Raw genomic sequence first — 23,402 nt, 5'->3', positions numbered from 1 at the left:
TTTTTTATTTTTTTTATTTTTTACTAAGGAAATGCTGGAAGTGCAGTTTGTACTTTTTGATTTACCGCTTTCATTTGAGGCTTCTCTTGCCCCGCTTTGCTAATTGATAAGGATGTAGGGAGCGGTGTCCTATTTTAGCATAATATGCACCTCCAGTAGGTTTATTAATTATCCTCTCTCTCCTCTCCTGTGCCTGGTCGTATGTGTATTTCTCACTTCCGAGGCCACGTTTGTAATGTTTTCCTTGTGATCTGAGCTGTGCACGGGAGTAGCTCTTATTGGTTATTGCGATCAGCGTTATTAGTATAAAGCGGCCGTTCGACGTCATGCCGTCGCCGCTGATGAAGTCCCGCCTACTTTCGGGGACACAACGCGTACGTACCACGTGACATTAGCCGTGACGTCACCCGCTGCTTAAAACTTTGATCCGTGCATGGATGTGTGTCGATTTGGTTTCGGTTTTGCCTGTAACTTGGCACTGGAGAGCAGTGCCATATTATGTGAGTGCATTATTTTACTTTGTCTTTTCTAATAAATTTTGATACGGAGAGCACTAGATGTTGTCATCTTATGTTTTTACATATTACGGAACTATGCTGGTATATGGGATATGAGAAGGATTATTCTCCAGGAGCACCTGTATTTGAATGCTGATGTCTGTGATTAACCCCTGGTGGGGATATGCCTTTTTGACCTGTCTGACTTGTCAGGGGTCCATTGCTTAAGGTGAGAGTCCATCTTATCCATTGGTAGAAGGGATCACATCATCACTTTTTCTTTGCTGGAAGGAGATACCCTGCACTTGCAGAATAGAGTACAGCCCAGCCAAACTGATGTCAAGACCACAATTTACTGAAATTAACCCTAAGACCCAACTATAATCTTAGGAAAAAACTAAATTTACAAAACATAGTGCATGCTTTTCAGGAGCCCATATATATATATAATATTTAGTTAGTTTGGGGTTGCTGTGTATTAATTGCATTTATTGCTTTTCTTGCTTGTTCATGGTTTTCTGTGGTTGGTTTTGCACGTGTGTCTTTATCTTTAATAAATATACATATTTTCACTTACCTTTTGTGCCTGATTCCTTTAGTGCAGCCCATTGATCTGTTTACAGTGTTCTGGATGCCTGTGTTAGGCATCTCTCCCAAGAAATGCGCTTTCTCATCATGTGACTCTGAATAAAATAACTTGTGACTGCCTGCTGAGAGGCTTAGCCTGCTGCCGGCCAGGCATCTGGTCAGATCCCGACATTATTGTCAGGATCCCTGTAGAGCCTTGACCAGCTAAGTACAGTAAATACACTCCTGCGGCGCATAGGAGAAGTATGGTTAAAAGAGCTTTGCCCATACTTTTCCTTTTAAGGCTAAGCATGCTTAACCACCTCAATACCAGTTTGTGAGATTACTTTGGGATGTCTACCAAAAAGAGTCATTTGGGGAGTGTTTGTACTGTTCTAGCACTTTTATTTGATCGTAACTGTGGGGAGTGAGCTGATGGAAGTAACAAAAGATTAGTTGGTGGTGTGATAGGCTCCCCTGAAGAGATGAGTTTTAAGGAATCGCTCAAAGTCAGCCAGAGTAAGAGATAGCTGGACAGATTGAGGTAGAGAGTTCTGGAGAAGCCTCTGGAGAAGTCCTGGAGAGGAGCATGAGAGGAGGAGACAAGGGAGCTTGAGAGCAGGATTTCTTGAGAGGTGGAGAGGACCATTTGGGTAATATTTGGAGACAAGATTGGCGATGTAGCGTGGGGCAGAGTTGCCAATGTTTTTGTATGTTGTTGTTAGCATTTTGAATTGAATGCGCTGGGTGATCGAATGCCAGTGTATGGATTGGTGGAGAAGGGTGGCAGACACTGAGTGGTTGGTAAGGTAGAGGAGTCTACAGCAGAATTCATGATAGACTGAAGGCCTATGAGAAGGGAGTTGCAATAGTCAGGGCGAGAGATAAAAAGGGAGTGAATGAGTAGCTTAGAGGTTTCATTCGTTAAAGAGGTGGTCTACAAGCTTTTGACTAGGGATGAGCCGAACAACCCCCGGTTCGGTTCGCACCAGAACTTTCGAACGGACCCCAAATTCGAACGAACTTTAGAACCCCATTGAAGTCTATGGGACTCGAACGTTCGAAATGAAAAGTGCTAATTTTAACGGCTAATATGCAAGATACTGTCCTAAAAAGGGTTTGGGGACCTGGCTCCTGCCCCAGGGGACATGGGTCAATGCCTAAAATGTTTTTAAAAATTGCCGTTTTGGCGGGAGCACTGATTTTAACCGCTTCCTGCCCGCCCTATAGCCGAATGCCGGCCTTAGGGCGGGCGGCTTCCCGTGCCTGGCCGTCCCTGGACGGCCTGGTGTTTACTTCCGCAATGCGCGCCGCCGCGGGCGCGCATCGCGGAAGTTCTGTGTTTGCCGTGTCCCCCGGGGACAGGCAAACACAGATCGCTGTAAACGGCCAATCACAGCGGCCGTTTACAGCGTGATCGGCGTGTCCAATGGGAGATGATCTCATATGTAAACATATGAGATCATCTCTCAGCGCCGCTCTCCCTCCTCACACAGACAGCGTGTGAGAGGGGAGAGAAGAACGGCTGCAGCAGCCGTCAGTGTAAAAAAGAAAAAAAAAAAAAAAAAAAGTAAAAAAAAAGTTTAATAAAAAGTGCCATCCTCCCCCAGAGCCATCCTCCCCCAGTGCCACCCCCCCCCCAGTGCCATGCCCCCCCCAGTGCCATCCTGCCCCAGTGCCATCCTGCCCCAGTGCCATCCGCCCCAGTGCCATCCGCCCCAGTGCCATCCTGCCCCAGTGCCATCCGCCCCAGTGCCATCCGCCCCAGTGCCATCCACCCCAGTGCAATCCACCCCACCCCAGTGCCACCTGCCCGCAGTGCTATCTGTCCCCAGTGCCACCTGTTGTCAGTGCCATTTGTCCCCAGTGCCATCTGTCATCAGTGCCACGTATAAGTGGCATCTGTCATCAGTGCCACGTGTTATTAGTGCCACATAGTGCCATCTGTCATCAGTGCCACGTATTAGTGCCATCTGTCATCAGTGCCACGTATCAGTGCCATTTGTCATCAGTGCCACCTGTCAGTGTCACGTGCCATCTGTTGTCAGTGTCACGTGTCATCAATGCCACTTATCAGTGCCATCTGTCATCAGTGTCACGTGTCATTGGTGCCACGTATTAGTGCCATCTGTCACCGGTGGCACGTATTAGTGCCACGTATTAGTGCCACATGTCATCAGTGCCACGTATTAGTGCCACGTGTCATCAGTGCCACATATTAGTGCCACGTGTCATCAGTGCCACGTATTAGTGCCACGTGTCATCAGTGCCACATATTAGTGCCACGTGTCATCAGTGCCACATATTAGTGTCATCTGTCATCAGTGCCACGTGTCATCAGTGCCACGTATAAGTGTCATCATTGCCACGTATCAGTGCCATCTGTCATCAGTGTCACGTGTCATTGTCCTGGTATTTCAAAAGTGTAATAAGTAGTCAACAAGTTAGATGTGTAATTTATGCTCCTAGAACACGTGATGGCGCTCCCTGCATGTTGGGCCTCTCTATGTGGCCAGGCTGCGAAAAAGTCCCACACATGTGGTATTGTAATACTCAGGAGGAGTAGCAGAATTTTTTGGGGGGTGTCATTTGTGGTATACACATGCCACGTGAGAGAAATAACCTATTACAATGACAATTTTGTGGAGAAAAATAAAGAAAATGAAAAATCTTCATTTTGCAAAGAATTGTGGGAAAAAAATGACAACATCAAAAAGCTCACCATGCCTCTTACTAAATACCTTGGAATGTCTACTTTCCAAAAAGGGGTCATTTGGGGGGTATTTGTACTTTCCTGACTTGTTTGGGTCACAAGAAGCGAGATAGGCCACCAGTACATCAGATGTGATCAATTTTGTGCGATTCGCACCACAGCTTGTAGACTCTCTAACTTTCACAAAGACCAAATAATATCCACTAATTTGGGTTATTTTTACCAAAGATATGTAGCAGTATAAATTGTGGCCAAAATTTATGAAGAAAAATTAATAATTTGCATAATTCTGTCACAGAAACAAAGAAATATGCGTTTTTTTTCAAAATTTTCGGTCTTTTTTCATTTATAGCGCAAAAAATAAAAACCCCAGAGGTGATCAAATACCACCAAAAGAAAGCTCTATTTGTGGGAAAAAAAGGACACAAAATTCATTTGGGTACAGTGTTGCATGACTGAGTAATTGTCATTCAAAGTGTGAGAGCACCGAAAGCTGAAAATTGGTCTGGGCAGGAAGGGTGTTTAAGTGCCCAGTAAGCAAGTGGTTAATGACGATTAAAGTGAAAAAAAAAAGTGAAATATTCCTTTAAATATGGTGCCTGGGGGGTGTCTGTAGTATGCCTGTGAAGTGCCACGTGTTTCCCGTGTTTAGAACAGTCCCTGCACAAAATGACATTAAACGGAAATAACACCATTTAAAACTGCTTGCGGTTTTAATGTTATATCTGGTTCCTGCAATATGGTTGAAAATCATTGAGAAAAATGGCATGGGTAGCCCTCCCTGCCCATTACCAGCCTATTTGGGTCTTGTACACATATTAAGGGGAACCCTGTACCCATATTAAAAAAAGGAAATGCGTGTGGCCCCCAGGCCCTATATACTCAGAACAGCAGTATACAGGCGGTGCAAACAAGACAGGGACTGTGTAGGTTTGTTGTGTTAAGTTGAATCTGTTTGTAATTTTCAACTGGTACATTTTTAAAGTGTAGCTCCAGTCAAAAAAACAATTTTTAAGCTTTTTGGAAAACATAGGGAAGGGTTATCACCCCTGTATAATTTGTTTTGTCGTCCATCTTTTTTCATCTCACTTGCTGTTGTCTCCTTCCGTTTGCAAGTAGGAGATGTTTATAAATTGGATGTTTGAAAGTAGGGGCCTGCCCTATATGCTCTGCAGAAATGGCGGAACAAGGTGTTGGTTTTGCCACAACATTGTAAGCCCTCAAAGTGACTCTTGGTGGGCGCTGGAGCGCCCTGCTGTGAACGATTATATCAAGAATTGTAATTACATGCCATTGTTGAACAGTGGTAGAAAAATTGACCTTTGGTGGTTGTGGTGCTGGTGCCACAACACTATAAGTCCTCACCGTTACTCTGGGTGGGCACAGGAAGGGGCCCTCCTGTGAAATATTATATCAAGAATTGTAATTACATGTCCCTGTTAAACAGGGGCAGAAAAATTTGGCCTTAGGCACTGCTGCTGGTGCCACCACACTGCAACCTCTTCCATATACTCTAGTTTTATTGCAGGAATTAGCCCTGCTGCGAAGCATTGCATCAAAAATTGTAATTAAACGCCCCTGTTAAACAGGGGCAGAAAAATTGGGCCTTAGGCACTGGTGCTGGTGCCACCACACTGCAACCTCTGCCATATACTCTAGTTTTATTGCAGGAATTAGCCCTGCTGCAAAGCATTGCATCAAAAACTGTACTTAAACGCCCCTGTTAAACAGGGGCAGAAAAATTGGGCCTTAGGCTCTGGTGCTGGTGCCACCACACTGCAACCTCTGCCATATACTCTAGTTTTAATGCAGGAATTAGCCCTGCTGCAAAGCATTGCATCAAAAATTGTAATTAAACGCCCCTGTTAAACAGGGGGAGAAAAATTGGGCCTTAGGCACTGGTGCTGGTGCCACCACACTGTAACCTCTCCCATATACTCTTGTTTGATTGCAGGAATTAGCCCTGCTGCAAAGCATTGCATCAAAAATTGTACTTAAACGCCCCTGTTAAACAGGGGTAGAAAAATTGGGCTGATGGCATCAACCAGAACCAGAAATGTTCTTCCAACATATCAGCGGAGGAGGAAGAGGATAGACAATCAACATAACAGGACAGTCACTCAGCATCAGCATAGGCAGTCTTGAAGGGATGTGATATTTAAAAAAAAAATATTCTGTTACATCAGCTTCAGGTGCTTGGTAGCTGTGGGTGATCCAAGACTGATTCATCTTGATGAAGGTCAGTCGATCAACTGATTCGGTGGACAGGCGCACCCTGTGATTGGTAACAAAGCCACCAGCAGCACTGAAGGTGCGTTCCGAAAGAACGCTGGATGCAGGACAGGCCAGTAGCTCAATTGCATACTGTGCAAGCTCTGGCCAGTGATCCATCCTCAAGACCCAGTAAGCCAGAGGATTTTCGGTGGGAAAGGTGTCCAAGTCTGACCTTGCCCCTAGGTATTCCTGCACCATGTAAATCAGACGCTGGCGATGGGTGCTGGAACCGATCATACCTTGGGGCTGCGGACTAAAAAATTGTCTGAAAGCATCAGTCAGACGGCCGCCTTCTCCACCGCTCCTTCTGACCGATGCCTCAGCAACACGTTGTCCAGGACCAGGAGTTTGTAACCTCCCAGTCTCTGGGAACGTGTTGCACAGACCTTTCTGCAAGGCCTCCCGGAGATGTCTCATCCTCTGCTCCCTCTGCGATGGCAAGATAAGGTCGGCAACCTTACCCTTGTACCGTGGATCAAGGAGAGTGGCCAGCCAGTAATGGTCCCTCTCCTTGATTCAAAAAATACGAGGATCTTTCCGCAGGCTTTGCAGGATCAGGGAGGCCATGCAGCGTAGGTTAGCTGAGGCATTCGGTCCGGAGTCCTCTGGGTCACTAAGGACAACATGATCCGCAGCTACCTCCTCCCAGCCACGTACAAGTCCACGTGTTTCTTGGGACTGTAAATCATCCCTACAAGACTGCTGCTGCTGCTGCTGCTGATGCTGAGTGCCAGCCTCCACCTCCATGCTGACACAATCATCCTCCTCCTCCTCTTCCTCCTCCTCATCCTCTTCCTGTGTGATGGGTGGCACAGCAGGAACACTGTCTGGATAAAGGGGGCCTTGAGAGGCAAGGAAGTCCTCCTCTTCCTGCTTCTGTTCTGCCTCAAGTGCCCTGTCCATTATTCCACGCAGCGTATGCTCCAAGAGGTGGACAAGAGGTACAGTGTCACTGATGCATGCACTGTCACTGCTCACCATCCTTGTGGCCTCCTCAAACGGTGACAGGACAGTGCATGCATCCCTGATCATGCCCCACTGGCGTGGTGAGAAAAAACCGAGCTCCCCTGACCCTGTCCTGGTGCCGTAGTCGCACAGGTACTCATTGATGGCCCTCTGCTGCGTGTGCAGCCGCTGCAGCATGGCCAATGTTGAGTTCCATCTGGTGGGCATGTCACATATAAGGCGGTTCTTGGGCAGGTTCAACTCCTTTTGGAGCTCAGCCAGCCGAGCACAGGCATTAAATGATCGGCGGAAATGCACACAGACTTTCCTGGCCTGCTTCAGGACATCCTGTAAGCCGGGGTACCTGCCCAAGAACCGCTGCACCACCAGGTTAAGGACGTGAGCTACACAGGGCACATGGGTCAGTTGTCCCTGTCGGAGGGCGGAGAGGAGGTTGGTGCCATTGTCGCAAACCACCATTCCTGGCTTAAGCTGGCGTGGCGTCAACCACCTCTCGGCCTGCCCCTGCAGAGCTGACAAAACATCCGCCCCAGTGTGGCTCCTGTCCCCCAAACAAACCAGCGCAAGCACGGCATGGCATCGTTTTGCCTGCGTACTTGCTTAGCCCCTGGAACGCCTACGGAGCACCGCTGGTTCTGAGGACAGAGCACTGGAAGAGGCCATGGAGGAAGAAGAAGAGGAGGGGGTGGAGGAGAGAGGTGTGTCACAACCAATAGTAGCATTTTGGAGGCGTGGTGGCGGAACAACCTCCAACACTACTGCACCTTGTCCTGCATCCTTCCCAGCTGCCTGAAGAGTGACCCAATGGGCCGTGAAAGACAGGTAACGTCCCTGTCCATGCCTGCTGGACCATGAGTCAGCGGTAATATGCACCTTACCGTTGACCGCCCTGTCCAGCGAGGCAAGGACATTGCCTTCCACATGCCGGTAGAGAGCCGCAATCGCCTTCCGTGAGAAAAAGTGGCGTTTGGGGACCTGCCACTGAGGAACCGCACATTGTACAAACTCACGGAAGGGGGCCGAGTCTACCAACTGAAAAGGCAGCAGTTGAAGTGCTAGCAATTTAGCCAAGCTAGCATTCAACCGCTGGGCATGTGGATGGCTGGGAGTGAACTTCTTTCGCCGGTCCAGCAGCTGGGGCAGGGACATTTGCCTGCTATAATCGGACGTGGGTGTACCGCTAGCAGAGTTCCCGGAAGCACTTGGCTGTGACACACCTAATTCTACACCTTCATTCCTCTCAGAGCAGGTTTCAGAGAGGACTGAAGGTCTAGTGGGGTTGGAGATGCCAGCTGATGAGGAGCAAGGAGAGTTTGTTCTTTGGTGTGGGTCTTTGAGGTATGCTTGCCAACGAGCTGCATGGCAGGTCAACATATGTCTGGTCAAGCATGTGGTGCCCAAGCGGCTGATGTTTTGGGCCACGTGAGATACGCTTGAGACATATGTTGCAAATAGCAGCGGTGCGATCTGATGCACTCGTCTCAAAAAAGGCCCACACCAAAGAACTTTTAGAATAACGCACAGAGGCAGCGCTCTGCACAGGCGGAGCTCTGCGGTGTGATTCAGTCGGTGTGCTGCCCCTAAACTGGCCCCCGGAGGGCATCCTGCCTCGTTGGACATGTGCCTCCTCCTCCTCCTCCTCCTCCTCCTCTCTCCTTCCAGGCACCCACGTGGAGTCAGTGCCCTCATCATCCCCTCCCTCTTCATCGCTGTAGCAAACCTGGCAGTATGCTGCAGCTTGTGGAACATGACTGCCAGATTGCTGTCCTTCTTGAGCATCCCCTCTCTCTGCGCTCACGCTACTGCCTTCCTCTAGCTGAGTGTCATCATCAGAGCCCACAAAACACTGGGCATCCTCCTGGAGCATGTACCCAACACTGTGCTCAAAGAGTTCAGGAGACTCCTCAGGAGGACGTGGTGGGTCTAGGGAAGGAGTCACTGATGATGACATTGAGAGGAGGGAAGACGATGCGTTGGCAGCTGCTTTGCTAGTACCCTGAGACTGGGTGAGAGAGGATGAGGAGGATGAAGAGGGCTTGGTCATCCACTCTACCAAGTCGTTGGCATGTTGCGGTTCAACATGTCCAGCTGCCGAAAAGAAGGACAAGCGTGTCCCATGGCCACGTGCTGATGACAATGCACCGCGTCCACGACCAGCACTGTTGTCTCTAGACACAGAGCCTGCTTGCCCTCTTTTATTGGCTCGCGCCTGTCTGCCTCTCCTTGCTGGCCTTCCAGACATGGTAATGGCCTGAAGGGAGTTGGGTAAAAAAGCAGTTGGGTAGTGTATATTGTGCTAGAGGCACACAACACCCACTAACTCCTGCAGATGCCTTTATTATAGAACACCATCTCCTAACACTACTGACTGCAAGCTCTATTATAAAAGATAGATCACTAGCTATATAGGTGAGGTGAATATAGCGGTGTATACTGCGGTCAGGGCACGCAGACAACAACCACTACACAACAGCAAGATCAAAAATCGTCCGAAAACGATCGGTGTGTACTGTGTTGAAGGTACACAGAACACCCACTAACTCCTGCAGATGCCTTTATTATAGAACACCAGAGATAAAGGGGTATATACAGATGTATACTGTGCTGTGCTGGAAGCACACACAACTTCCAATAACTCCTGCAGATGGCAAGTGGGCTCAAATAGAGAACAGCTATGTAGGTGGATATAGCGGTATGTACTGGGTACAGAGCACGCAGACAGCACGCACTATCTCCTAACACTACTGACTGCAAGCTCTATTATAAAAGATAGATCACTAGCTATATAGGTGAGGTGAATATAGCAGTGTATACTGCGGTCAGGGCACGCAGACAATAACCACTACACAACAGCAAGATCGAAAATCGGCCGAAAACGATCGGTGTGTACTGTGTTGAAGGTACACAGAACACCCACTGCTTCAGACGCCAACACACTACACGAGGCCGCCGCGCTGGCGGCCTTATATAGTGTGGGGCGTGCACTACACAGCCTGAGCTATGATTGGCCACAGGCATCCTGCCTGTGGCCAATCATGGCTCTCCTCGCTGCTGGCGCTGCGATTGGCCAAGCATGCGGGGTCACAGTGCATGCTTGGCCAATCATGAGCCAGCAATGCACTGCGCCATCGCAGTGCATTGTGGGCCGTGAGCGCCACACGAATTTGACGCGAACGGACCAAAATGTTCGGACTTCGCCGAACGGACGAACAGCCAATGTTCGAGTCGAACGTATGTTCGACTCGAACACGAAGCTCATCCCTACTTTTGACAATGATTGGATTTGGGGCTGAAAGGACAGATCAGAGTCCAGGATTACACCTAGTACCCTGACTTGAGAGGGGGGATTAATGGTTGCATTATTGACCTTGATGCTAAAGTCATGGAGGGGGGCACAGCATGGGGGGGGATATTACCAGCTCAGTTTTAGAGAGATTTGTTTAAGGAAGTGGTGCAGCATCCATGCTGATATGTCAGTTAATAATGAGAGAGGAGACTTAAGGAGTGAGGTGGGGAGTAGAGAGATAGATTTGGGTGTCATTGATATAGAAATGGTATTGGAAGCTATGGTAGGTTATCAAGTGACCAAGGGAGGAGGTGTAGATAGAGAAAAGAAGAGGTCTAGGACGTATTGTATCAATCTTGTCTTTGAAGTGATTGGCAATCTCTTGGGCAGTGAGTTAGTTAGTGGGTAGAGGAGGTGGGGGACAAAGCAGAGAGTTAAAGGTAGAGAAGAGAGACAAAGTAGGTTTATGTAGCAGCACAGAGGCAGTAATTGTATTTTAGAAGGGCAGATTTATATAGGGTGAAGCCCTGCAGGGATTTGGTTTTACACCACAGTCGTTCAAGAGCACGACAATGTCTCTTGACATTTCTGGTGTTGTCAGTTTGCCAGGTTGTAACGACTGGGGTCTGATTCTGGGTGTAGTTAGCGGAGCAAGTGCGTCTACTGAGGATGAGAGTGAACTGTTGTAGATAGAGGTGGCCAGATCAAGACAGGACAGGGGAGAGATTTTGTCATAGAGGTGGTAAGTAGCAGAATAGAGAAGAGAAGGGTTAAAGTGGCAAAAGTCCTATGAACACTTGTCTTTTCAGAACAATACTGACTCTATGATTGACCTTTGTTGTCCTAGTTTGCCCACAAAGCACTGCTGGTTCACAGTGAATGTCTTCAGATATAACTAATGTGAATTAAGTGATGGCTCCTGTGATCACATCTTTATGCTGAACAGCTGGGAAGAACTCATCTGGACTATATTACCCCCTAGGAATCCACAAGAGTAAAATAATATTCCCTTGCAGAAGAAAGTTGTGTTTTTGTGGAAGGGAGTTTGCTTATTCCTGGAAGGCATAATGCCCCAAGGCCTCGTTCACTCTAAGGAATCTCTACTGAGTTTACCTTTAACAAATCTTCATATGTTCCATAATATACTTTGTCTTGTCCAGGGGAATTCTGACATTTCCTTAGAACTCAAATATTTGATGTAGCCAGGTTAAGTTTATTAGCTGGAACATATTCCAATGTCTGGAAAACATAAGGAGGCACAGGGCTACTTTATTAAATGGAGGAACTCTTTAGATTATTGATTATGACACATATTGGGCTCCATGGCCATGCCTACTATCCTGCTGGCTCAGTACTACATTGAAATCATTGTGGCTGCAGTCTGATGAGACTCCTGCAGCCTCAGTATGTTTTACTGTACATGTGATGTACCTTCAGTGACCATTACTTTTTGTGAAGGCTACCAGAAAGCACATTCTTTGATTAGTTCCTTTTCTTACCTTTGAAAATAAGCTTCATTAGATGTACTGATCGTCTATACCATTTTTACTGCCAATACAAACACTACTATGTTTTAAAGGAACAAGAATGCATTCATCAGTATCTAATGTAACCTCCAAACATAAAGTCTAAAAGGTGCTCCGACCCTTAAAGGGGTTGTAAAGGCTCGTGTTTTTTCTCTTTAATGCATCCTATGCATCCCCATTTACTTACCTGAGCCCCGAATTTCTGTTGGCGTGTTCCCGCCACCCCTCTCTCCATGGATTCCCGTCTCTTGATTGGATGTATTGATAACAGTGCAGCCATTGGCTCCCGCTGCTGTCAATCAAATCCAATGACGTGGGGGGAGGGGCCAAGTCCTGAATTCAGCCTCAATGGATGCCGAATTCTGGACTTGGGAGCATGCCCGCAAGGTAACCCCCTCGGGAGAACACTTCTCCAAGTGGGCTATCTGTAAGGGGATAATGCTTCCCAATGACCACCAGTGTAAGAAGCTTTCTTCTCCCTGACCATCACACTAATGTATCATGAGTTATAGTAATTTTTAGGGGTTCCCTGAAACCAGAAAGTTATTTCAAGGGTTCCTCTGTGTTGAAAAGGTTGAGAAAAACTGCCCTAAGGCAATGAGATATTCCCTGGATCACCAATCAATGGTGTTATGACTTGTAAATTTCAGTAGTCAGTAGGGATGAGCTTGATGATTGGGTCGAACATCTCACTCTGTGAAAGCGACATCTACACTGATAATGATTATCAGTGCAGTCCCAACAGTGCCCACCAGTGTTGCCCATCAGTGCTGCCAATCACTGCCTATCAGCACTGCCAAACATTGCCCATCAGTGCCTCCTCATCAGTGTCACCTATCAGTGCTGCCTATCAGTGCCGCCTACCAGTGCTACCTCATCAGTGCCTCCTCAGTAGTGCCCACCAGTGCCACCTCATCAGGGCCCATCAGTGTCAACTATCAGTGCTGCCTATCAGTGTCCTTCAGTGCCACCTATAAGTGCCCATCAGTGCAGCCTCATCAGCGCACATCAGTGAAGAAGAAAAATTACCTGTTTGCAGATTTTCATAACCTACTATGAAAAATGTATTTTTTTTAAAAACAAATTCTGGCTTTTCTTGTTTATTTAGCAAAAGATAAAAAACCCAGTGGTGATTAAATACCACCAAAATAAAGCTCTAGTTGTGTAAAAATAAAATTTTAAAAATGTCATATGGGTATAGTGTTGCATGACCACGCAATTGTCACTCAAATCGACCTAGGCAGGAAAGGGGGTAAAAGTAGCAAGTAGGCAAGTGGTTAATAATAATAATAAATATGTTTTTTCCTGTGACGTATGGGTGACCCCGTCCCCCTCTGATGTAACACAGCCAGGTTTCCGTTACATCAGAGGGGGGCGGGGTCACCCATATGTCATGGGGAAGCCCGGGTTTCCCCTTGCGTCAGAGGGGGGCAGGGTCAGGTGACGGGTGGCCCCGCCCTCCGCATATAACAAACGTCAGGCCGCCAGAATCCCCGCAGTGTCTCCTCCGTGGAGACAGAAAATGGATGGATTCGCTGCGCTGATACAGATCAGCCATCGCTGGACCCCGGAGAGATGATCGTCCGTCGCTGGATAGCAAGAGTGGATTACCACTGCTGGAATCTTTTTTTTATTTTTAATAAAGGAATTTTTCAAAAGTGTGTTTGTCTTATTTAACTATTTTTTACACTTTCTTTGTGAAATGGTAGGGGTACTTTTGTACCCCCTTACCATTTCAAACGGGGGGGCGGGATCTGGGGGTCCCCTTGTTAAAGGGGGCTACCAGATTCTGATAAGCCCCCCCGCAGACCCCTACAACCACCGGCCAGGGTTGTGGGGATGAGGCCCTTCTCCACATCAACATGGGGACAAGGTGCTTTGAGGGGTCACAGACCCCCAAAGCATCCTCCCAATGTTGAGGGCATGTGGCCTGGTACGGTTCAGGAGGGAGGGGGCCGCTCTCTCATCCCCCCCTCTTTTCCTGCGGCCTGCCAGGTTGCGTGCTCGAATAAAGGGTCTGGTATGGATTTTTAGGGGGACCCCACGTCAATTTTTTTTTAATTTGACACGGGGTTCCCCTTAATATCCATACCAGACCTGAAGGGTCTGGTATGGATATTTAGGGGGAACCCCACGTCAATTTTTTTTTTAATTTGATGCAGGGTTCCCCTTAATATCAATACCAGACCTGAAGGGCCTGGTAATTGAATTTTGGGGGACCCCCACGCTTTTTATTTAGTTATTTATTTATTTTTTTATTTTTTTATCAATGACTTTCAATGAGTGTTCTCTGTATTACGGAGCCGACAATTCATAATAGCTGCAAGTGATTTTAAAGGACTTTTTTTCCTGCATAAATGACACTTTGTGCAGGGACAGTTCTAAGCACCAGAAACATGCGCCCCTTCACAGGCATACTATAGACACCCCCCCGTACGAAATTTAAAGGAATATTACACTTTTATTGTTTCACTTTAATCATTATTAAAATCACTGCTCCCGAAAAAACGGCCGTTTTTAAAACTTTTTTTTGCATTGATACATGTCCCCTGGGGCAGGACCCGGGTCCCCAAACACTTTTTAGGACAGTAACTTGCATATTAGCCTTTAAAATTAGCACTTTAGATTTTGAACGTTGGAGTCCCATAGACTTTACTAGGGTTCCAAAGTTCACACGAAGTATGCTATATACTAGCTCCGTCGAATCTTCTTTATACATTCGACAGACACCATAAGCCTTCAAAGACAGATTCAACCGTAATTCATGTGGATTTTCGGACGAATGCAATTTTTGAACGAAAAACTAAATAAATAAAAACGAATTTCGGGAGTAACTAAATTAACGAAATGACGAAAACGAAATTCCAAAACAAAATATTTTACTCTGCACATGTCTAGTGCTTTGCAACATTTCTTGTCTTGTCTATTGATATCAATTAAAGAGTTTGGATTAAAAAAAAAAGACACAAGCTTTCAGGGCTTTAAAGCTTCAAAACTGCTTCTGCAGGTACAACAACAGACAAGCTTTTTAAAATATTTTTAGCCACTAAAAAATGTGTATGTGACAATATACTTACTTTTTATATTGCCTTCTCTACCAAATAACTACTGATTCCTGGGCTTTTATTTGCATTGTCACACTAATAAATTTCAGCAAAGTCTGAGTTTGTTCTTTAAAGTAAAGAAGATCAAAGATTTCCTATACATTATTGTTGTGATCTTGAAAGGATTACTTGAAAAGTAATAAAAAAAAAAAGCACAGGTTTTGCGGCTTTATTTTAACCGAAAACACACTGTAAAACAGTCCCTTGTATTTTCTCCATATACAGAAGGGTGCCATATTGTAATACTAAAAATAAAGTGATGCATAAATAGATCAACAAAGGGGATAATAAATCTACACAGTGCTCCTGCTATTTAACTCTGCTTATGATTACGATTGGCAATAGTTTGCCAGTTAGGCTGAACTGCAACATCTGGCAACATGATGAAGGATATAATATGTCAATGTTTAAAAAAACATCCAAAATGAAATATTGAACAAGGCTTTTCATTCTTCCATAAACTAAAGGAATTCTGTAAAGGAATAGTTTAATCCAACCAATATCCAAACTATTTGATAGGGCTGGGGTGTGCATCTAAAACTTATTTTAGAAAATGTATACCGTAAAACCTTGGTTTGAGAGGGTTTTTGCAAGACAAGCAACATTTTTAAATACATTTTGACTTGATATACAAGTAGCATCACAACTGAGTATAAAAGAGAGGCGCCTCTAAGTGTAGCAACATGGTTAAATTTAATGAAGGTACAACATTTAGCAACTCACATGATTGATGATTAAAACAGGCACATCTAAGTATGCAGGCATCCGGGGTAAAGCTGTCCACATAGACAATCCTCCTCACTGCCATGAAAGTCATCCCTTCCACGCTGCACTCCATGAGCGGTTCAAGCCTTGCTTTCAGATCGCTCTACTGCAGGGTAGTCTTCCTGGTCGCAATTGCAGAATGACAGCGGTGAGAGCCGGCAGTGAGGAGGTAATCTACGTGGACAGCTTTACCCTGGATGCCTGCAAACTTAGATGTGCCTCTTTTAATCATCATCCATGTAAGTTGCTAAATGTTGTACCTTCATTAAATGTAACCATATTGCTACACTTAGAGGCGCCTCTGTTCTTTTTTATACTCTGTAGCTCCTGCAGGATTTTGCTTCTAATCTCCTTGTGAAGGCTTCCATTTGTGGATGGACATTTCAAGGTTACACAACCTCATTGCTATAATCTTTTTATATGGACTATAAACTGAAGGAATTATGAATAAATGGTTGCGGAACCAATCATTTGAGTTTCCATTATTTCTTATGCTGAAATTCACTTTGCTATACAAGTGGGTTGGATTACAAGGATGTTTCTAGAACGGATTATGCTCGCAATCCAAGATTTTACTGTTGTTTCCATTCTTTACTCCCTAGAGGAATACAAATTAAATTCAACTCAATAAACTCTGCTTTCTTTAAAGGAGTAGTCAGCCTAGCAGAGCCTTGTGGTCACATCACTCACTCTCTGCTGTATTTAGTTCCTGCTGTTCTGCATTCCTAGCCAAAAAAAGACAACTATGTTTTTTTGCTTCTTGGCTGGAATACATTGACATCATTGCAAACAGGAGAATAATTGAGAAGCATTTTCACATATTCCATATGCAAAATGCCAGAGACATTCTTATTCGCCAGCACAGTAGCAGTCAACTTATTTAAAATAGGAGGGCCTCAACTGCAGCCCCAGATTTCACCGAATAATTTCGCCAATAATTTCGCCAATAATCTTCAGTGATTGCTATGCTACAGAAAGGCTGCAAGGGAAAAAAAATGAATCCCTTTCAACAAATCACGTTTAGCTGCATACTTTTGCAAATAATGTGAAAGCCAAACAGCCCCGTTAAGGCACCTCTGATAAGTGTGGTCCTTAATTCTCATCAACAAGTTAAACAGAATAGTTCATTGACCAAATGATGACACAGGGAGTACTAAACAGGTGGCAAGTTAGAAATAATAATGCAAACCAGGGTTACAATGGCAAAAAAAAAACATGCATACATTTATAATACAAAACAGGATATAAAAACTGCACAAACAGACTTTTCAGAGCAATGGCTCACTCAGGATAACATGGCTGCAAAGTATAGTCTCTTTAAGACTATTACAGCAGAAAGTCAAGCTGGGAATCATTAAAAACAAAAAAAGTTCAAAACACAAACAGCATTTTGCACTTATTTTCATAAACAGCATCCCAGCGAGTGAAGTCCAGGGTAGCTCTGGTAACACAGACAAACAGCTGGAGGGTACCCTTCCAAGGCCTGAGCACTTGAATTGGAGTATCCTGGAAGCAACTGGAAAGGTGCTCCCCACAGTAGCTGGACCATTTTGAAAAGCTGCATGGCATTAGGCTCCTGCTTGACTTCTCACGCCCAAGTTCTGACAGTGGAGGGCCTTGTGCCTGGATGAAGATCACTTACCCAGCTACCTCTGCCTCATCAGGTTTAGTATCTTTGAGCTGTTGAAGGAGGAAATCAGAGGAACTTACATTCCCTGGGCATGTCCAGGAACCCTGGGAGTTTCGGAAATGGATTTGATGGGCATTCAACTACACTCATCCCCATACTATATGAACATGCTACCCCTGGCAATCTGAAGACTATTCAAATATATCTTGTGCAACGTCTACAAGGGGTCTCCGGAAGTAAAGCCTCCGAGAGTGCTTCAGGGGTAGAATGTTGGTTCTATGTTTCAAAAAAAAGGCAACACATTTCTGTCTTTTGGTGAGTCAGTCAATGATATTTCAGAGGGCTCTAAAGCAGGAGCATGAACTTAAAGCGGGAGTCCGTGTTTTTTTTTTTTTAAAAGCCAGCAGCTACAAATACTGCAGCTGCTGACTTTTAAAACAGTGACACTTACCTGTCCAGCGCGCCCGTGATGTCTCTCGATCGTCTCTCGGGTGCTGCCGCCGCCATCTTGGGTATGGGAATCAGGAAGTGGAGCCTTTCGGCTTCATTTCCCGGTTCCCTACTGCGCATGCGCGAGTCGCGCTGCGCAATAAGAATGGACCCGCTGCCTCTGGGATCTGTGTGTTTCCCAGCAGGCAGCGGGGGACTTTCGGAAAGAGGCGTAATGTACGCCCCTTTCCGCAGAGAGCTATCCCGGAAATGGGTGCAGATACCTGTACTGTACAGGTACCTGCACCCCCCTCCCCCCTGAAAGGTGCCAATTGTGGCGCCGGAGGGGGGGAGGGTTCAGATGAGCGGAAGGTCCACTTTAGGGTGGACCTCCGCTTTAAATTGGCTGTGTAATATTGTCAAGATCCATGGCTACTCCTGGGAATCTTGAAGATAATAGTAAAAGAAAAGGAGATAGTCATCATTGATCCTCTGGTGACAAAGACATTTGAGGCTCATTAACTTGAACAGGATCTTTAAAATTATGGTTTGAGGGTTTTACGGTGTAGGTGTCTACCCTACCTACCAGTATGCATGCCTGGAATAGGTTGCTGTAGAACAACACTAAGGAATTTATTTCCACGGGATTTGAGATTTTTTTTTGCTGGTGTGGGCCTTTTATATTGGGCTAGCACTCTGTCCCCAGGTTGAAGGTAAAGGTCTGATGCACCAGTTCACAAAAAGGATATCAAAGAACTGGAGAAGCTGCACAGAAGGGCAACCAAATTGATAAGATTGCATGAAGAAGCTTAGCTATGAGGAATATTAGTTGATCTGAATTTATTCTTGAGAAGAGGCTGATGATCAACATGTGTAAATACATAAGTGGTCCATATAGTGAACTTGGTGTAGCATTGTTCACTTTTCCTTCTCATAAGGAAAGATTTCTTCACAGTAAGAGCTGTGAAATTGTGGAATAGACTCCCTCAAGAACTAGTTCTGGCCAGCTCAGTAGATTGTTTTAAAAAGAGATAGATGCATTCCAAAATGTACAAAATATAACTCCCTGATCCAGGGAGTATCCAATTGCCTCCTGGGAGATCAAGGTGGAATTTGTTTCCTGCCAATTGGACCGTGCTTTATTGTTTTTTTTGCCTTCCTCTAGATCAACTGGATTAAGGGAGAAGGGATATTAAGGGGGGATATGATCAACATGTATAAATATATAAGGGGTCCATATAGTGAACTTGGTGTCGAGTTATTCACTTTACAGTCAACAAAGAGGAGAAGGGGGCACTCTTTACGTCTAGATGAAAAGAGATTTAATCTCCAAATATGGAAAGGTTTCTTTACAGTAAGAGCTGTGAAAATGTGGAATAGACTCCCTGCAGAGGTGGTTCTGGCCTGCTCAGTGGATTACTTTAAGAAGGGCCTGGATTATTTCCTAAGTGTACATAATATAACTGGGTACTAACATTTATAGGTAAAGTTGATCCGGGGGAAAATCGGATTGCCTCTCTAGGGATCAGGAAGGAATTTCTTCCCCTGCTTTAGCGAATTGGATCATGCTCTGCTGGTTTTTTTTGCATTCCTCTGGATCAACTGTGGGTATAGAATTGGGTATATGGGATTGTATGATTTTATTATTTTTTTTTTTGTGGTTTAACTAGATGGTCTTGTGTCTTTTTTCAACCTGACTAACTATGTAACTATGGTTATAGGATAGTGTATATGGAGGTTTTCCATTTGTGTTTTTTTTTCAATTGGTTAAACTAGATGGACCATTGTCTTTTTTCAAAATGGCTAACTATGTAACTATGTTGCTTCAACACTCCCCTTGCTCAACCCATGCCTGGTCTTTAACAATCTGTTGGACTTCAGACGGCCATTGTTTCCACTCTCAGGATTCAGGAAGTTGCAGTTCTTTTGTAGGCAGTGTGGGCTATAGGTCTGTGGGTCCCTGGACTATATGGACAAACATACCATGGAAGTGTGAGAGAATTGTCAAGGAATGTACTCTAGGGTTTTATTTACAGATGTCAGGGTTGGGCTCAGCCCTTCTTTCTCTGAGCTGGCTGCTAAGCTGTTGGCTAATTGCCAGCTCCTATCTCCACAGTGACTCACCTGTTGATGATATCCTGCTTGTCAGTCCTGCCTACTTAAGCCATCCAACCCAGATGATCTCTGCCTTCACCTTGGTCAACATCACAGAGACTATGTCCTGCTTTCCTGTTTAAAGACTTGCTTGGCTGACATTCCTTCTGGCTCCAGATCCTGCTTGCTGTTCCACTACGCTGTTCCCTGGCTTAATGACTTTCTGGCTTGTCTCACTATCCGTTCCGGTTACCAGACTTTAGCTATGTTTTGACTATGTTCGTTCTATTTACTTTTATTATTAAACAAGTGTGATTTAACTTTACTTCTGTCTTGGTCTGATTCATGGTTTCTGACAGTAGGCAAAGGCCGTGAATTCAGAAGATGCAGTCAATCCACTTGTTGGTAATATGTTTTCCAGATTGGACAAGCAAGATCACCACATGGATCAGTTTGCCATGGCGTTACAAATGCTACTGAGCCATATGGCTCACCTGGAATCTCCCACTTTGGCTGCTTTGTTGCAACCTGTGTTGCAGTCTGTCCTTGCTGCTGCTCCAGTCTCTGTGCAGGTACCCGCCTCAAGTATTTCCTCTATAAGGGGTATGTCTAGTTCCGCTCTGCTTCCCCAGGGATTTGGGGGCAATCCAGTCCAATGCAGAGGGTTTCTCAACTAGGTTGCTATATACTTTGAGATGCTGCCGTAGGGGTTTCCCACTGACAGGAGTAAAGTAGGTTTCGTGATATCTTTGCTTTCTGAGAGTGCCTTGGCCTGGGCAAACCTTCTATGGGAGACGCAAAAACCTGTTGTCTTGAGTTACCCTGAGTTTTTGGCTTCTTTTAAAAGTGTATTTGACAATCCCACATGCTCCACTTCTGCTGCCAAGTGCCTCGTGTCCATCAAACAATGTACGAGAACTTTTGCTGATTACGCCATTGAAATACGTACTCTGGCAGCAAAGGTTGTTTGGAACAATGAGGCCCTCATTTTTCTCCGGTTCTCTCTCGGATACCATTAAGTATGAGATAGCAGCCCGAGTTATACCCATTGAGCTGGAGAAGTTGATCTCGTTTGCCATCTCACCCATGCCACCTGGTACCGTGTCGGTCAGTGAAGATGAACCCATGCACTTGGGCTTCACGAGTCTCTTTGCAAATGAGAGAACCCTTAGGAGGAATATATGAATATGAATATATGAATATGATAATTGGGACAGTTTCCAGCAACAGACAGAATCTCACACTCCCTAGTATTGATATAAAAAAAGAAGAAAGACACAGCTCTTTCAAAAAATGGGATTTTGAGTAATAATATGTCTGTTGATAAGGTAAGCACCAAAGATAATAATTCAATAAAAAGATATCTACAATAAAAACACAGCCATAATACATGTTTGAGACTGTGAGTGGATGCTTGAAAATCAGATGCGTAGGTATGCAGGATTAGCCAACATGTTTCGCAAAATGCTTCATCGGGGCTCTACATCTAACAGTGATTTCATCTACATTACATAAGACATAAACCTGTCATTAATGCAGTATCAAACATACATTTATAAATTCATTAATAAAAATAACAAACCTTTTATTACATGTTATATAATAACATCAATTATGTGCTCACCTAGTCTTCTAAAAAATTGGATGCTCTAGTGCACAACCAACAGTACCACCACCCATCATAGAATACACAGACTGGGGCTAATTCCTGATGAGAGCCAGATCCAAACGGGACAGCCAGTGGGGAGATTGGCTCGTGCTGTTACTGAATTTTGATCATGAATAATCTAAAGTTTTAAATTACAGAGATAATACCGGTACTAATAATATACGACTGTAGTCCATATAAAAAGACTGATATAAAAGTTAATTTAAGAAATAACGCCAAACTAAGTATGTCATATTATTTATATTAGTCAATATATAAGAATATTAAGGAGAAAAGCCTATATCTGTAGGGATTTTAGTTTAGACTGTATATGTTCTTAATTTATGAGGGCAGCACAGTGGTGTAGTGGTTAGCACTTTCACCTAGCAGCAATAGGGTCTCTGGTTCAAATCCTGACCATGACACCATCTGCCTGGAGTTTGCATGTTCTCCTTGTGCCTGCGTGGGTTTCCTCCCACACTCCAAAGACATTCTGGTAGGTTAATTAAATAAAAAATAAAATAAAAAAATTGGCCTTAATATGTGTATGTGTATGTGTTTGTAAGCGTGTCAGGACCTTACGGGGTAAAAGGACCACGCAAAGCCACAGATGGACTCTGGTGGCAAGAAAGCGCCCTGAGGTGATTCAGTTCGCATAGGTAGCGCTATACAAGTCACTCACTCACTATTAATGGTCCTGGATATAAGGCTAAACAGGACCAAACTCAATTGATCCAACCAAAACAGAAATGAAAAATAAAATAAAAAAATGAATGAAGAAATAACAATTCCAACGAAAAACAATGTGACAACAAATGAAAAACGAAAAACTAATAGACAAAAAAAAAAAATGATAGTCAACAGCCTGAGAAAGACCACTAATACCAGTGGTAGATTTCACTCAGAGGGAGCAACTGAGACCAAGATAATTGTTAAAAGAGACCATTTGCTGTTGTAACAATCAAGATGTAGATGCAGATAAATCATAGTCTAGAGAAAGGGTTTGAATGATAATTCCATATTTAACCCTTGTGGGTAAGTGGCTCTCTGGTCAAAAATCCATCTAGCCTCTCTCTGAGGGATCTTCTTGTCAAAGTCCCCTCCCCTTTCTAGCTGCAGAGAAATAGATACATGAGGGGTTGTAACTGTGGTTGAGTAGTCCTGCATCTAGGTAATACCTCTTGGAAGATGACAACCCACACCTTCCCTAATCCAGGGACACTGATCGGATTGTCCACATTTGAAGGTCCCCCTTCCCCCCGACGCTCCAAGATTGGGGGAAGCAGGGGGAAGGTGACTGTGTACAAGGCTGTCTCTAATGGATCTGGATCTCCTATATACAATTTGTGGTGCACTGGCCATGTATTTTTAAATGATGGGGTCATCAGATAAAAAATGCAAATTATTGATAAATCAATTTACGGAATACCTCTTGGTGATTAGGGAACGTGGTAATAAGTTTTGTAGAGAGATTGGTTTCATGGACCCTAGATTTGAAGATAAGTGATTCCCGTGTATTCAGTTTAGCCTTTTTATAGGCTTTTTTGAGGACTTTCTTACTGTAGCCTCTACTTTGCAGTTTTAAGTACAGCGCCTTGGCCTCAAGCTCAAATTCCTCCTGCCTGGTGCAATTGCGACGCAACCTCAGGTATTGGCTGAATGGTATGCTACGCACCAGGGAGCGAGGATGTGAGCTCGAGTAGTGAAATACTGTATTACCTGCTGTCTTTCTATAGAGGCTACTATAAATTGTACCATCATGGTTTAGAAAAAGGCGTAAGTCCAAAAAGGAATACTGCTAGTATCTGATTGAATTGGGAACTTTAGATTGAACTCATTCTGAGATAAAAATACCATAAATTCGGGCAGTTCCCTATTTGTGCCAGTCCAAATGAGCAGAAAG

The sequence above is a fragment of the Lithobates pipiens genome, unplaced genomic scaffold (genome assembly GCF_037356315.1).
Source record: "Lithobates pipiens isolate NorthernLeopardFrog02 unplaced genomic scaffold, aLitPip1_a1.2 Scaffold_1, whole genome shotgun sequence".
NCBI classification, from domain to species: Eukaryota; Metazoa; Chordata; class Amphibia; order Anura; family Ranidae; genus Lithobates; species Lithobates pipiens.
This window is presented reverse-complemented; position numbering follows the sequence as displayed.